Source organism: Oncorhynchus mykiss, chromosome 6, assembly GCF_013265735.2.
Source record: "Oncorhynchus mykiss isolate Arlee chromosome 6, USDA_OmykA_1.1, whole genome shotgun sequence".
In the NCBI taxonomy this organism is placed as follows: Eukaryota; Metazoa; Chordata; class Actinopteri; order Salmoniformes; family Salmonidae; genus Oncorhynchus; species Oncorhynchus mykiss.
In genome coordinates, this window is record NC_048570.1 from 71961676 (window position 1) to 71978373 (window position 16698).

Sequence of the window (16698 nt, forward strand, 5' to 3'; positions counted from 1 at the left end):
AGAAACTGAATGAATGGAAATAAAATGCATGAATGAGAATTCTCTGTGGTGAAAGGAAGAAGAACAGGTTATGTGTGCGTCGTGCCAGAGGATGTCCAGAGGAGAGTCTTTCTGTGACAGGCAGGGTAATAAATTAAGGGGTGGCACTCTTAACTATCGTTAGACAAAGGGAATGAAATCGATAAACATTGGGCAAAAGAAGGTAAAAAAAAATAAGGTAAAAATAAGGATAAAACATTGACGTGATAATGTGTTAAACGACCATTGTAAAAAATACAATAGGTGTTAAGAGGTATTAAATAAGGCACGGGTAGTATATAACGGATGCGAAGTAGGAAGAAAGAAAATTCGGCTTCAACGTGAAAGGGCAAACTGGATAATGGAGGACAACATTACCCAGTAAACAGGATAAATAAAATAAACGATTCAGGGAGGCAATTAGGAATTGGAACATTCACATAAAACCATAAAAAGAAACTCAATTTACCAGCGTTCTGATGTCAACATTCTATCATCAGAAAATACATTACGATGGGGGACAGATATGATTCTGCTTGCCCTCGCAGACGTGCGAGTGGTTAGCAGAGCTATAGAGAATATCTCAGCGTAAGAAAATAGCTCCCTGTTTTAGATGTGGAGCTAATTGGTATGGGAAGAATGAGTGTAAGATGATGCTGGGACTTAGTGCGGTAGCAGAGAATGCCGCTATACAGGAGTTTGCATCTTTTTCAAAAGAGCAACAACTAATCGTTTTTGAGGTTAGTAAGAATGGAATATTCACCAAGCGGTGTATAGTCTCTGATCGATCAATAAGTGGTTCATAGAGAGTACAGTTTATATGTGATAAAATACGTACTAGATCACGTTTTACCTAACCTCTAGTAAAGTACCGATGGGATTTACTAATAGTCCCACGTGGTATCATTTTGCATTGAAACAATAGTTTCAGTAGTGATAAAATACGTGGAGAATTTGTTATTAGCGTCAAAAGACGGAAAATAAACGTATATGAGAAAACACCACCTAAGTAAAAGTAATTGGAGAAAAGCAAAATGTAATATATTGGTGTTTCAATTTCTAAGGGTAAGATACAGATAACCAACCAGGAAGAAACTATGCGTTCTGTGCATGGCTAAACTTTTCTCGCATGTTCAGAAAAACGTAAGGGGTTTTCAGTTTTGTTAGACATTCTATACCGTCATTCTCTGAAACTGCTAAGACGCTTATAGAATGAAATCAATATCTAAGCAATACTATTGGCTTGCTGATTAAAAGGTAACATTGTGAATATTAACGAAATGTACATTTCTTTTCCAGAAAAAAGGGGTTTCATTTTCTCTGGTCAAAATGTCATTGGAGACTGCGGTACTGAGGAAAGCAGTTAGAGATATTCGGCCACTTTAAAAGTAAAAGTATCTGGATAAGGCTATAACTGGAGTTCCGGATAAGTGAGGCCAGTTCCTGTGTGTTCTTGACCTATGGTACACTAGTAGGTATACCTTATACCGTGAATGAATATGCAATAGTGGATTTATTTTGGAAGGGTTTTTTTCAATTCAGTTTCAAATTGGGTATGCAGAACGATGGAAATGTTTTTGAAAATGTATTTAAGTTGTTTCTAATGAAAAGGGAGTGGAAACATTTTTAATGGTGTCAAATGCCCTGAATCCTAAGAATTTACCGTGAAGACTGATCAACTTCACTAGAAATTGTTGGAACAGGTGGGATTTAATTATAAAATGATTGAGAAACACCAGTCTCTATTCAAAAAGTGTACAATCACTTTGAAATTCTATTATTTCCTTGGGAAAATGATGAATAGTTGTAATCTTAAATTGACTAGTTACTCAAATAGGTTTATTTTTTGATTAAACACGGGTTCATAGGAGAAATTATCAGTTCCCTGGGGTTATGGTCTTTGGGTAAATACAAATGTGCTTTGTTCATTCTGCATATAAAAGGGAAATATATGTTAACAAGGGATAACAGTTACTCCAAATGGTTTATTGGAGTGGGGGTCTCTGCGAGGGTTATGTTGATAACTACATAATCTGTAACTCGTCTGAGAGATCGCCAGTAGAATAAGGTGACGTCAGAATGCTTTAATGCATTGGAGAGATTATCACCACAACAAGTGTGTGTGAAACTCAAACCTACCCTATGGCTGAATAGTGAGGGACAACTGTGTCTGATGACCTGTGAACTGTGTCTAAAATAGACATGCTGGAATGATATGTGCTGGGAGAAGAAAGACTAAAGGGGATTGGGGTAATGACCTTTTATTACCAGGCCACTCATGACAGAAACAGAGACAATGGGGCGCATTGGAAAATAGATATTACTGGTACTAAAAGTTTTTAGTATAATGTTAATGATGTGTATTGAATTGAGAAGGTCGCATTTGAGTTAAAGTAAGCACTAAGGACTGTTATCCTGAATATTGGGTTGGACAATTTATAAACAACATTTAGTTATGATTTGGATATAGGACTGTTTAAATTTAGTAGGCCTAGGGAAGCTCTGGAAACTAATCCTGAGACAGGGTGATTGACAGAATTTACAGAATATTAGATTAAAGGTTTTTGTTTCTTTTGTTTTACAAAGTCATTGTAATTGTAATTATATAAGTAATTGAATAAAAGGTATAGTCTGTTGTGCGATAACACCCAAGGATGAAGAAGAAAGAGACCAACATAACATGGGCATAGAACAAAACGGATGGACGTTTTCCCCAGGTTTAATTACATTACAAATAGTGGTAATTTATTGCAAATATGCAGTTATTATAATTTAGTTACTATTTTTTCTTGTTTGGTCAATTTATTTTTGTTTTGAGGAAAATAAGTGTGTATATTGTTCCTGAGGAGGGACTGATATAAATTGACTAAAAATGATTTGAGAATGTTTAAGTATGTATCAAACTATGGAAGGAAATTAGGAGTAGTGACTTATGTGTTATGGGTTAGAAAAACTGTAACTACATTGGGGGCTCATACATGAAGGTTATGGTAGCGGAGGGGTGTTATTTCTAGAAACAATGTATATTAATAGACGAGATAACTCACAGAAAAGGAAGGACAGTTGGTCTTGTAAAAATATAGGGATATAAAATATAGGGACAATTCTAAAAGTAAATAGAACATTACACATACCTAGATTATGGTAAAAGTAATAAGTAGTGGCATTTTGAACACTAGAGCAAAAGTTTAAGAAACTTATGATTTAGTTTTGTTAGGATTGGATATTCTTCCAACTGGAAGACACTTGACTGATTACATGTTATTCTTACAGCAATTGCTGTAGGGACCATAATTTGGCTATCATTATGAATATTTTTGTGGCAGGAGGCCAGGTATTTGAGACAGAATGTTTACATAGGGCTGTTATTTAAAAATTAAGATTTAGTGATCTTGCTATAAGAAGAAAGGAAATAACCCATGTGTTAGTGTGTATGTCCTCAGGAAAAAAACAGCACATAAGAGGCCAGATGGAAGGGCATGGGCTGAATTCTGAAGACTGAGTGTACATCAAGATACACCAGGTATACTTCTTACAGCACCTGCAGTGGTAAAGATCGTCATGTCTTTCTTTGGTGGGTGCTTAAGTCTCACAAGAAGTAAGGTCCAGCTGAATAATGGGTGAGCTTAAAAACACCATGACAGAGGACATGGAACCAGAGAAAGAGAGAGAGACTAGATTCCACTGTAGACATACTGGGTTGAGTTTGGGGGCTACTTGTTTTATTTGTTAATGCATCATGTAAAAAGGGATAGATGTTAGGGTAGTTGTACTCTAAACAACAAGTTCAAGGCATTGATGTGAAAGCATATACAGTGTTGAATTACTTCAAGAAGATATAATGTTGATTAAGGTTATGCATATATGCTTATCAGTTGAAATAGAGCAAGAAAGGAAGAGGAGAGAAGGACCCTACCGGGTGGCTGTAGCAACAAACACGGCCGTCCAAGTGAAAGGAAGCAAGATGTGGTACCATCTGAATCACTGCACCCGAGTCGCAACAGAAAGAAGGACACAACCATATAGAGATGAGTACACAGAGGATGCTAATTCACCAGGAGGGAGCCCGGAGGGAGCAGGAACAGCGAAAGCAATCGAGACGCCAGGGAGGAGCCAAGAGAACAGCAGACCAAGTGAAAGCCAAAATACGACAGGTGCATTGCCTAATGCACCCAGAAGAAGACGAAGGAGAGACAACACTGGAGAAAGAACCTGTGAACAACCAGAATTCACTCCTGTGGGGACAGAGAGTCCAGGGATGGGAGGGAGTAACACGCCTGCTACTCTTGATGACATACCTGTTGTGGCAGACCTCTTTGACAGAAGCCCTCCACAGTGGGACCCCGAAGTACCACCTGCAGAATGGGAACATCTCTTCCCTAAACTTGACATCCTTCCAGATGGAAGTCCAGTCAGGCCTGAGGAGGGAGTCTCAGGGGAGGAAAGAGGAGGAGAGGCCTCACAAGGAACAGAAGGAGACCCCACAAAGAGGAGGAAAAGTTCTGCAAGCTGAAAAAATGGGTATTTCCCCACAATTGACTTTTCAGCTCTTAAATGGTCTCCTTAACAGACACTTGAAGTTAGAACCACGGAAAAACAATGACATTGACATAACAGAAGTAACAGTGAACGCTAGTATAGAAACAACAGACTCACGCACAATCAAGATGTAGGGTGGAAACAGGAAGAGAGGAACCAGCCAAACAATTTAAAAAGACTGACAAGGTTAGAATCTCTGTTCCACAACAAACACATAACTGAAACAGGAGAACAGAAGACAATCTCAATCAAAAGGATCAAACCCTTACCGGAGATTGCACTCTGTGGATGGACACATCATCAAACGAAGGGAGAAGTCATTTGGGACCCAAAAGGATGTGACCTGACGTTAACCAAAGAAGTAGACGAGTGGGTGCTCATCATGAACAAGATTGAACCACTGGAAGGTGAGGAACATATAGTTGAAATAACAAGAACAGTGACCGAAGGGAGTAGCACCACGGTAATTAAGATTGATCTAAACAGGAAGAGCCTGTGACAACTAAGATAACATAAAGTAATGATTGTGAAACACAAAGGTAAAATGTGGTAATATAACTCAAGTAACATTATATCTTGAAATGTTAAAGAATCAGGATTAAGGAATAGCTGATAGTTTCTGGATGTGTGGGCATACTACATGCTCATTGCTTCTTCACAATATAATGATTGATTATAAGTGTTTTATTCTTTACAGACTAGATCTTTTACTTCTATGTTATTGTTTGGAGATGTTTGGTCTAATTGGGTTTTTTAAGTGTTTTATGTTTCAAATAGGATCTGGAGATGTTTGGTCCAGGTGATTTGTAAACTTTGTTTTTGTTAATGTTTTTGTCAACTGTTGGTATTAGCCTCCACCCTATATGTCCATTTAGTGTAGTTTTTGGTGCTAAATTAGCACCAGAGGGATTTGTGGGAGCAATATGTACATATAGTGAGAAACATAATACTGTACCACAAGAGAAAGATACACTTAGAGTGCATTTGCCATTCTGGTAAAATGCATTGTCTATTGTATAGGACAGGAAACCAAAGTAAGGCCATGAGAGCATAGGACAGCTGGACATACCAAGGTCAGAGGGACACACAAAGGAGGGGGTCATCCAAATGACCAACGGATGGACTATAGACATAGGGCATAGAGCTCTGGAAAGGTGTGTGTTCCGCGGACCATCTAGGCTTCTGATATGTTTGTATTAAAAGCCTATATTGAATTCACAAGTTCTTGTAAGTGTTATATTTTGTAACGATCCTCCACGACAGTCTCTGTCCATTTTATGCAAATAAGGGTCTTACAAATTCTTAGGAGTGGACAGTGTTGAATTGAATTAGTTAAATAAAACAAAGGAATTTAATTCCTGTAACAATTGGTCCTTCGAACCGGGATCTAAAATACCCGTCTCTGTCATCTGAAGGTCGTATGCAGAAAATCGTGCACGAGCGGGTCTGGTCCCGTTATTTAAGACCTGGCCACTGAATTGAGGTTAAAGACCAGGCCGGTGTACACCCCAGACCGACAGGGATGGTGACTAGATCCAACGAACATTGCTTTTCCCAGTCGGCGACAAGGTCAGTAGCCTATATTCTCGATTCTGGGGGGAATGATTTAAGTTCTTTGATTTGGTGTTCTAAATTTTTTAGAATTTATCAATAATGGGAGCTTTACTATTCCCACAGGGTTTGTATGACCAACATACACTGGGCAGGTTCAAAAAACCTGCGGTAACGTGCACTACCGTAAATAAACTAAACTTAATCATGAGAGGCATGTTCGCCCGAGATTAAGAGGGGATTTTAAATAGGTGCTGGGGGATAGGACGGTGATCTTGTACAAATAGGATATTAACTAGGCGTGGGAAGACAGGAAGGGAATTCTATGCGTACAAGATAACTTGAATGGTCAATTCAACTCTGGGAGTATTGACCATCGTTACAATTAAACAAATAGTACTGAAATAAAGTCCAAATGAGGAGGAGAGGGAAGCCAAAATCTAGAGGATTGGGATAAAAGCCAAATCTATAAACAAGAGGTTCCAGGAGAGAGGGAAACCTAAAATAGTGGCGTGAGATAAAGATATTAGTGTACTTTAAAAGCCCTCCGACACAACCTGATATAAGACGTTAACTAGGGATTTACGACCCCTGGGCTTATAGTTGTATAGGTAAGACCTAATATCTGATTCAACAGTTAAAGCTATTGATAAGGTTTCCATAAAGGAGAAAACACAACTAGAAATCCATACACATAGATTGTAATCATTAAAGAGACACACACATAGTCAGGCAGTAGAACAGCCATAGTGACTAGGTAATGGTAAAAAGCACATACATAGGTCATAGAAATATATATATATACACATAGATAGTGATAAGTACCAACATTGCTACTAGGAGCGGCAATGATTTATTAACCATTGGTAGTAAATCCTCAAAGGAGGTCCCGAAATTAACGGGAGATTAGAAATATATGCAGGAAGAAGATAAGAGGAACACCTATTTTAGCCAGACATGGAGGAGTAAGTACGAATTTGATGAACGTTTAAATAAAGAAAAACTGGAATCAATGATTAAACAAATAAATAGGGTTAGTGGAGACAAGACAGATAAACAACGGGCAGAGGGGCTAAATACAGCTAGGATATGGTTAGCCGAGGCGAGGAAGAGAGCTGAGAACAAAGGAAAAGGAAGGGAGGCGCCCAAAGTCTGACTCAGACAAAAGAGGATGATGAACCCTGAATAGAAACTGATACCGCTAAAATAGTCAGGAAGGGTTTAAATTAGGACTATTTCTGGGAATTCTCGGTGCCGGAGTTTGCGACTACAGACAATTATAATAATATAGTTATTGGCGGGGAAACTCAATCATTTCAATAGTGTTGGTGGATTAACGGTAAAATTACGCGGGACACTGAGGTTCGTATCTCAGCTTTGACACCGATAGACTAAAATTGATTTTAGATTCTAATTCAGCTATTTGTATGTTTTTGCCTGGAAAAATATGGTCACTAGTGTCTGTATTGTTAGTGTTCAAATACTGGAGAGTTGAGACCAAATCACGGACGCTGGACAGAGTGGATTTCAGTTGTAACAAAAGACAGTTTTAATGAGTCAGAGATATCTTGTCCCGCAGTTTTACGTGCACGGACCTAGTTCACATAACTCGGCAAGGAGCCAGGTGAAAAAGAGGCCTATACAATGGTTACATACATTTTTATACATAGAATAAAGTAGGTGGAGTCTTGTCGTTTCGGTCTTCTTGACTGGTCGGAGGGTTGGAGGCGGGCTTTGCTCTAGCCAGAGCGGGCCCCATTGGTGCACAGCAAAAGTTCTTTGCTCTTGGGACCGGCCAGTTAGAGGGAGATGAGATGTGTGTTTATATAAGGAAGAGGGGGTCAGTCTTATGGCTGGGTGTATGTGTTCTTACGACGGAATGTCTTTGTTTATATGAGCTATGTGTATGAATATTTATATAACAAATCCCCCTCTTCACATCTATTAGACGTGAAAACTATAGCAGAAAGGTGGCGGTTGCAATCGTGGGTATACATAAGGTGGTGCTCCTAACCTTGTCTGGTTTGCATGGTGGGTCTGTAGGTGTAGTGCTACGTTTGGGACGGGAGTGATTGGAGGGAGTGATATCAGGAAAGGAGTTAGGGACATGTGTAGGGGTTGGTGTATGTGATGTGGCAGGGTGAAATAGTTGTTCAATTTACCATGTGAAAGTCCTATGGTTACTCCAAATATCAGAAGGAATATCACAAATAAGGGACCAGATATCCCCAGCCTCACCCAGAGAGGGAGAAATTTCCCTCTAACTGGGCGAGGTTCCCTTCTCAGGGGAGGCGGAGTTTGATGCCGCATCACCTGAGGAAGGAGTGTCTTCATTTGGAATCGAATTTAGGCCGCTCAAATCAGCTCTGACTTCAGTCAGTGTTCTAGAAGGAATTGGGGCTGGGGTGCAATGTGTAAGGCGGTGCCAAGGTGTGCCTGATTTACCTTTGACCTGGACTGAGTGTGAAGTAACCTCCTTCACTTCGTACGGTCCAGTCCACCTGGGTTCCAGCCACTTTCTCTTGTGGACTGTAACCCTCACCCCGTCACCAACCTTTACCTTCAGTAGTGGCGTGTCCCCCGGCAGCTCCCCCTCCTGGACCTTGTGAACCTGGGTAGAGAGTGCTGCAGAGAGAACCGTCAGTTTTTTCACATAATTAGACATTACAATTTGTTGTACATCAAGGGCGGGCATATGACCTCCCTCCCTTGGTGGACCATGCATGACTCTACCAGTCATTATCCCATGAGGCACATACTTTAGCTATCTTAGCTTTTGCTTTTGGTTTGACGTTCCACCAGATTTTGGGATTGGGGCCTGTACACAGATCCAAATCTGTGGGTTATGCCAAATCTTTCTTCCACCTGTCTCAGGTGTTTGTTAAATGTAAGCCATTTGTCAAATTTGATTTGTCTTGGGATGCCATACCTGGGTATTAGTTTGGTTTGTAGCCACTTAAAGACTGACCTAGCATCCTCCCCTTTTGTTATTATTGCCTCTACCCATTTGGAGAACCTATCTACTATAACTAGGAGATAGCGTTTGCCTTTAGATAAATTGTCAGGGCCCATGTCGGTGTAGTCTATACTAATGTCCTGAAAACATGCATTAGGTACTAAGTATGAGCCCATTGGTGTTTGATATGGTTTCTTTGGGTTGTGTCTGTCACAACCATTGCATTCGTCACAAAATAAATCATCGTCATAAAATAAGTCAGTCATATTTTTTATGAGAGGGTGCCACCAGATGTGCGAGGCCTTTTTGGAGGGTCTTTAGTTTGCCTTCGTGTGTGGGGCCATGTGTTTCTCATAAAAGTTCTGGGTCCATCAGTGTGGCCTGCTTCATGGGCATGGGCTGAGTCTGTATAGATATTCAGTCTTTCCTTTTCCTCTGATGAGGACCTGCGTCAATCCGATGATTTCAGCTAATTTGGCCGATGCTGGTTGAGGGATGATGGCTGATTGAAGGGTGACATCACGAGGTGAGCTGTTTTTTCAATAGCTTTTGCTACTGCAGCAACGTATCTGGAGCATGTTGACTGTCCTACCTCAATGTGGTCAAGTTTGAAGAGTAGTACATCAAGACCCTTCTCTCCCCCTCTTGTTTCTGGAATAGGACGGATGAGGTGAATCCTTCCCTTTCAGAAACATCCAAATGGAACTTGTTCTTGTAGTCAGGTGCAGTCAGAGCTGCTGCCGCTGATAGATCTGTTTTCAGGAGTGCTATGGCCGTTGATGCTTCAGCCGTCCAGGCCAGGGGTGCATGGAGGTTCCTTGATCGTAGGATGACCGGTGCTGCCACCCCCTCTGGGCCACACCCAATGGTACAACACCTGATAGGTGGGGTCAGGTGCATCATGTCTTCGTCCCAGTCTGCAGTGTAGAGGCAGTCATCCGTTTCTGTTGCATTGAGTGTGCAATGGATCTCAGCTTGGGGAGTCTTATATGGGTGCAGTGTAGATTTGAGCTTTCAGTTGGTTGAACTTAAACTGGATGTGAGGGGTGGCAGGCCCTGTGGGTAGGCATTTTAGCCAGTACACTTCTTGGGCTTCAGACAGTGTGGTCATCGGCAGGAGTGGCATCCTCATCATTCTTACTGGGTGATCAGGTGTTGAAGTGGGAGGGTTGGTTGTAATCTTGCTGCTCCTACTGCATGTGGCTAGATTCTGGGTGGTTGTATGCTGGCTGTTGCTGATGCATGGGTGTGGGTCCTGGTTGCTGATGTTGCAGAGGTGGGTTTCCCCCACTTCCTCTTGCTCTCCATTGCTGTTGCTGCGGGGAGAGTGGTTTCATGCAATCTCTGGCAAAATGACCGGTAATTCCGCAGTTAAAACACTGGTAGTTTCCCCCTCTGTGTTGTCCAGTGTAGGGACCCCGTCGAGCCCATACTGGGTGTTGTTGTTGCAGGATATACTGCTGTGGGGGAGGGTATTGGGGTGGTTGGGCCCCCCTAGTGGCCGTGAGTGAGGCTGCCTGCTGTTGGATCATCTGAGCGACAGTCTGGGCCACTATTTGGGAGATGTCTGTTTTGGTTCCCGGCTCCTTCGTTTCTTCCGCCACCATCTGTTTCTTAGGTTTTTCTCCTTGTTGTGCTTCCTTCAATTGGAGTTTCAGGAGTTGTACCTGGAGGGACTGCACCTGGCTCTCAGCACCCCCTCTTTCCTTGTTGTGCTGGGTCACATGGTGGTGCACATGCGTATTGAATTGGGTCAGAGGAAGTGCAATCAACCCTACCGTTCCTCTGAGTTTGGTTTTAACATCTCCAGGACACCCGTTGACCACCATTTCCTTCCACATGCTGAGTGTGGTATCAGTGTGATCGAATGGTTCTTCGTGGACCGATCTCCATGTGGTCTTAGCCCTGTCCAGGTATGCTGCAGGTTGCTCACCTGGGTTGATTGTGAAGGAGGATAAGGTGGCATGGTTTCTTTCTGTAGGGTATGCTCTCCGTAGAACTTCCCATAATCTGGTACGGAAGTGGTCTATGGGCAGTGTTGGGGCCCGCCATCCAAGGTCAGCTGCTGTCATGAGGGCCTCCATGGTTCCGTGGTCGGTGGCTCTTGCTAGAAGTGCTTTCATGTCTCCTAGGCAGAGTTGCAGGCCTGACGTAAGTGTCTGCAGTTGAAGTAGCCACGCTGAAGCTCCTCCATGTAGGCTAGGCATCTGTCCCATCAGTGTTGTTAAATCAGTCATTTTCCAGGGCTGGTACTGCACAGTGTGTGCATCACCTGGTGTCGGTCGCAGGGGGTACTGTCCTGCCATCTCCTGCTCTCGCTCTCTTCTATCAGCAATTCTGGAGGACTGACGGAGTGTTTCGGACCCCATTGATTCGGTAACTTTGGTTACTGTTCCTCTCATTATGCCTTCCACACGGTAGGCTCCCTCTCTGTTGTTATCTTGGTTAGCTATTAGCTCCCTGAGTTCCTTAGCTCGAGCTATTGATGATTTCAGCAGCTCCTGCATCTTAGTCACGTTTGGAGCTCCCATCGGAGCTGGGGTGAGCACCATGTCAATTTCTTCTTCGTTTTCGATATCTATGTTCTGATGACAGTCCTCCCTATCCGTCTGATAGAAGTGGTTTGAATCTAATCTTGTTTGTAGGTGTCCTCTGGTTTCAGAGGTGAGAGAGTTCACAGAGGAGCATTGCGGCCTCCGTTCCTGGGGGAGGTCTCCTGCTCCTGGAATCCCAGTTTCGAACTGTTCACATACCATATGGCCAGCCGTTATCCCCAGGGTAATTTCCCCTTTTAACTCCCCTTGGTCTATTCTCAGAACTGGAGCCTGTATTGTGGGAGGTGCCCTGGGCAGGAATGGGTTGTGTGACAGGCTCCGGTGATTTTGTCCCTTTGAGTATGGCTGGGGCTGAACTGCCTCCATTGTCAATTGTGGATATAGTGAGGGAGAAACGGCCACAGGGGGAGCCGTGGGCAAGTTCTCAGGCGGAGCTTTAACATCCCCCGACGCCACAATAGCCACGCACATCATGTCTGGTGTGTTTTTGGGTAGCACCCTCCTACTCTCCTGTATGGCCCATGTACCTATCTTGAGCTCCACCTCCGCTCTCTCTCTTGTACCTACTTTTTTGAACCTGTGTATCTTGTTTCTCTCCGCCTCACTCGCTTTTGCATGCTCTACTGCGTCCTCTAATTCTGTCTGCATATCTTGGAGTTTCCCCCCTGTAGGTGGTCCTCCGCTAAAATAACCTGCTTGTGTCCATCTTATCCGTAATCCTTTCCACACTTTCTCCACTTTCCCATACTGTTCTTTACCTCCCGCTCTATCAATCATACTCTGATCTAAATATTCATTGAATTTTAGTTTGGGCGTGGTAGCTGCAGACATTTTATCTAGTTCGTCTGATAATGTGTATAATGCGTTATTTAGGTATATTCAATCCTTACTATGTGGTGTTTATTTCTATCGTTGTATGCTTAGATATACTGCTGTACTGGCAATGGCTTATCTCTTCTACCCCCACCCTCGCATACAAAGGGGGTTATCAGTATGTGACGCCCGCCACGTGTCTGTTTCTCTGGTATTTTATTTGAATTTGTTCAGCGATTCGTTTAGGTATTTTCTAAAAATGATTCGGCGATTTCCTTTTGGAACAATATATCAGTGAATATATGCGGTTCTATAACAATTTTCAGAGTAATTCTAGCTCTTTAGGAAATATAGATAGAATTTCTAGACAACTAAGAGTTGTTCAGTGAATTATTTAAATACTTTCTGTAAACAATTCGGTAAATTCCTTTATGAACTTATATCAGTAAATTTGAGCGATTCTATAGCAATTGTCAGAATAATTCTATATCTTTAGGAAATATGGATAGAATAGAAAAACCCCAAAATCAGTGTGTAGCTTTTAGCGTCTGTCAAACAAAGTCTGTAGTAAGCTCGGCGGCTTATTTAAATACTTTCTAGAAACAATTCAGTAAGTTCCTTTATGAACTTGTATCAGTAAATTCCAGCGATTCTATAGCAATTGTCAGAATAATTTTAAACTTTAGGCAATATCAACAGGAATGAAAAAAAACGAAAATCAGTATTCCAGCCCGGCTGCTGTCAATCAAAGTTGCCCGGCCATTCGATACTAAGGTGGCTTTGTCTATCAGCACGTGTGCCTAATAGCCCAGTTACGTATCCCAACCTACTCCGCGACAAACGTTTCTTTCAATTTAATTTCCCCCATCTCCAAATCATGGAATGTCAACTCTGGTTCATATTATGTTTATTGTTTGATGTGCAATAGCCACCTCATTCCCGATCTCTGTCTTGTGGAACGCCAAACTTACATATCCTGTATCTACTCGACTACACCTCTTACAAAACCTATTAAATAATACACAGCTTTTTTAATAGGGCATTTTTCATGCAGATTCATTCAATCCAACCACACCTCCACAAGACCTATTCGATGTTATATGTATCAACAGGAGATTTTACTTGCAGATCCGGTTCATCCATAATTCAACTATAACCACACCTCCACAAGACCTTTATTCGATAGTACAGAACGTATCAAAATAGGACATTTTTACTTGCAGATTCGGTTCATCTATAATTCAACTATAACCACACCTCCACAAGACCTTATTCGATAGTACAGAACGTATCAAAATAGGACATTTTTACTTGCAGATTCGGTTCATCTATAATTCAACTATAACCACACCTCCACAAGACCTTATTCGATAGTACAGAACATATCAAAATAGGACATTTTTACTTGCAGATTCGGTTCATCTATAATTCAACTATAACCACACCTCCACAAGACCTTATTCGATAGTACAGAACGTATCAAAATAGGACATTTTTACTTGCAGATTCGGTTCATCTATAACCACACCTCCACAAGACCTTATTTGATAGTACAGAACATATCAAAATAGGACATTTTTACTTGCAGATTCGGTTCATCTATCATTCATTCATTCGTATGAAATTCTCATTGAATTTCCAACATCCATAATTGTGTCCTTTACGTGTTAAAACACAGCCACTATTTAACGTCACCTCTATACACATCCCAATACATATATCATTAGGACAGTTTTCTATGCAGATTTCAGAACAAATAGGGTCCCTGGAGGAATTTAACACATTGGTCAATCACAATTCACACATTCCTATTAAAATAACTGAGTATAGGCCCATTAATAAGAATATATATATATATATATATATTTTTTTTTACAAAACAAGATATCTTTAATCAATGTCTTAGGTTCTTATGTAAAAAATTTGGGCACCGATTCATACTCACGCCCAGTACTTTCTGATCAAAATTTGGTTTAGGCTATAATACAATATGCAGATTTCGATATAACGGGCTCTGCTCACCTTTATATAGAGCGCTCCGATCAGATTTCCTGAGGCAAGATGAATGGCTGGGGAAGTCACTCTTCCGTCTGATTTTTTAGCCGTGATCAGTCTCGTCCTCTCACACTAACTTATAATAGATCGAATTCAAGAACAACCATCCTCTGCTACCAATTTTGTTAGTGTTCAAATACTGGAGAGTTGAGACCAAATCACGGACGCTGGACAGAGTGGATTTCAGTTGTAACAAAAGACAGTTTTAATGAGTCAGAGATATCTTGTCCCGCAGTTTTACGTGCACGGACCTAGTTCACATAACTCGGCAAGGAGCCAGGTGAAAAAGAGGCCTATACAATGGTTACATACATTTTTATACATAGAATAAAGTAGGTGGAGTCTTGTCGTTTCGGTCTTCTTGACTGGTCGGAGGGTTGGAGGCGGGCCTTGCTCTAGCCAGAGCGGGCCCCATTGGTGCACAGCAAAAGTTCTTTGCTCTTGGGACCGGCCAGTTAGAGGGAGATGAGATGTGTGTTTATATAAGGAAGAGGGGGTCAGTCTTATGGCTGGGTGTATGTGTTCTTACGACGGAATGTCTTTGTTTATATGAACTATGTGTATGAATATTTATATAACAGTATAAGATATGAACTGAACATTTTTAATATGTTGTTTAGGTTGAATTGAGAGAAGAATTCATTCAAAATAATGGCGAGACAATTTCGATGTAATACGTTATGTTGCCCAAAATGATCTGCTGGAATAATGTATTGAGACGGGAGTCGTATTTAAATAAATGTATCATAGAAGAGAAAGTCACCTAAACCTGATTAATTTTAAGGAATAATGGAGAGATACGATAAAGTTGTGTGCCTTCAGGATGTTATATTCTTTTATGAATCGACTGACATACGATATAAATTTAGCAAAGAACACGGTACGTTTAAATTTTGGGGTATAGAAAGTTGGGAAGTTCGGTTGGTTTTACTTTTTCGATAGACTTTAAAGCAGAACTCAATCTGAATAGGGGATATATATTTGACAAGAGGCAGGCTGACTTGCCGCGTCATTACGTTGAATACACAATAACGTTCCTCAAATTATGACAGAGAAAATGAGTTGTGGCATTTAGAGGGAAAATGCGTGCATTATAGCTTTGAGTCACTTTTCAAAAGTGGCTAAAAGTTCCAAATACATTTTTTAAAAGTAGCTGAATATCGTCAGGATAGTCTGAAAAGATGCTAACGCTAAATGCTAACGCGAAATGCTAACTCTAGCTAGCTACTTTTACACAAATGATTGTTTTCCTATGGTTGAGAAGCATATTTTGAAAATCTGAGATGACAGTGTTGTTTACAAAAGGCTAAGCTTGAGAGATGGCATATTTATTTCATTTCATTTGCGATTTTCATAAATAGTTAACGTTGTGTTATGCTAATGAGCTTGCTGATAGATTTACACAATCCTGGATACAGGGTTTTTTTCATAGCTAAACGTGACGCAGAAAACGGAGCGATTTGTCCTAAACAAATAATCTTTCAGGAAAAACTGAACATTTGCTATCTGAGAGTCTCCTCATTGAAAACATCTGAAGTTCTTCAAAGGTAAATGATTTTTTTGAATGCTTTTCTGTTTTTTTGTGTAAATGTTGCCAGCTGAATGCTAATGCTAAATGCTACGTTAGCCATCAATACTGTTACACAAATGCTTGTTTTGCAATGGTTGAGAAGCATATTTTGAAAATCTGAGATGACAGTGTTGTTAACAAAAGGCTAAGCTTGAGAGCTAGCATATTTATTTCATTTCATTTGCGATTTTCATGAATAGTTAACGTTGCGTTATGGTAATGAGCTTGAGTCTGTATTCACGAACCCGGATCCGGGATGGGGAGATCAGAAAGGTTAAGCCAATAGGGCAGGAAAATACATGAGAGAAAAGGCGATTTTATAAGCATTAAAATTATTTATGAAAATAAATAAGTTGCAGTTCTTAGGGATGGTAAATTACGGTAGATAAGATATCTCAAACTATGCAACATATACTAAATTATTGATGTGACGTATTTTAAGGTTAACCCATGTTATTTTTAGATAAAATACAGTGGATTCCCAAAGGAGAGATTTCATTAACACAGGAAAGAGATAGGATATGGTTAGCATTTGTTTTGGCTTTAATTAACCATTAGAATATTTTTATTTAAATATTATGTGCAAGTAAGCCTATAGTGCATTTCCACACGTGTGCTTGGGGATCGTATCTTGTGCTATT

The 16698-nt window shown here is 40.8% G+C and overlaps 1 long non-coding RNA gene across 1 annotated transcript; it reads left to right on the forward strand.

Moving 5' to 3' along the window:
• Positions 1 to 248: 248 nt before the first annotated feature.
• LOC118964930 lies at positions 249 to 6127 on the forward strand. Its single transcript, XR_005052233.1, has 3 exons — positions 249 to 3541; positions 3894 to 4964; positions 5973 to 6127. It is a non-coding gene; the product is annotated as an uncharacterized LOC118964930 (long non-coding RNA).
• Positions 6128 to 16698: the final 10571 nt, after the last annotated feature.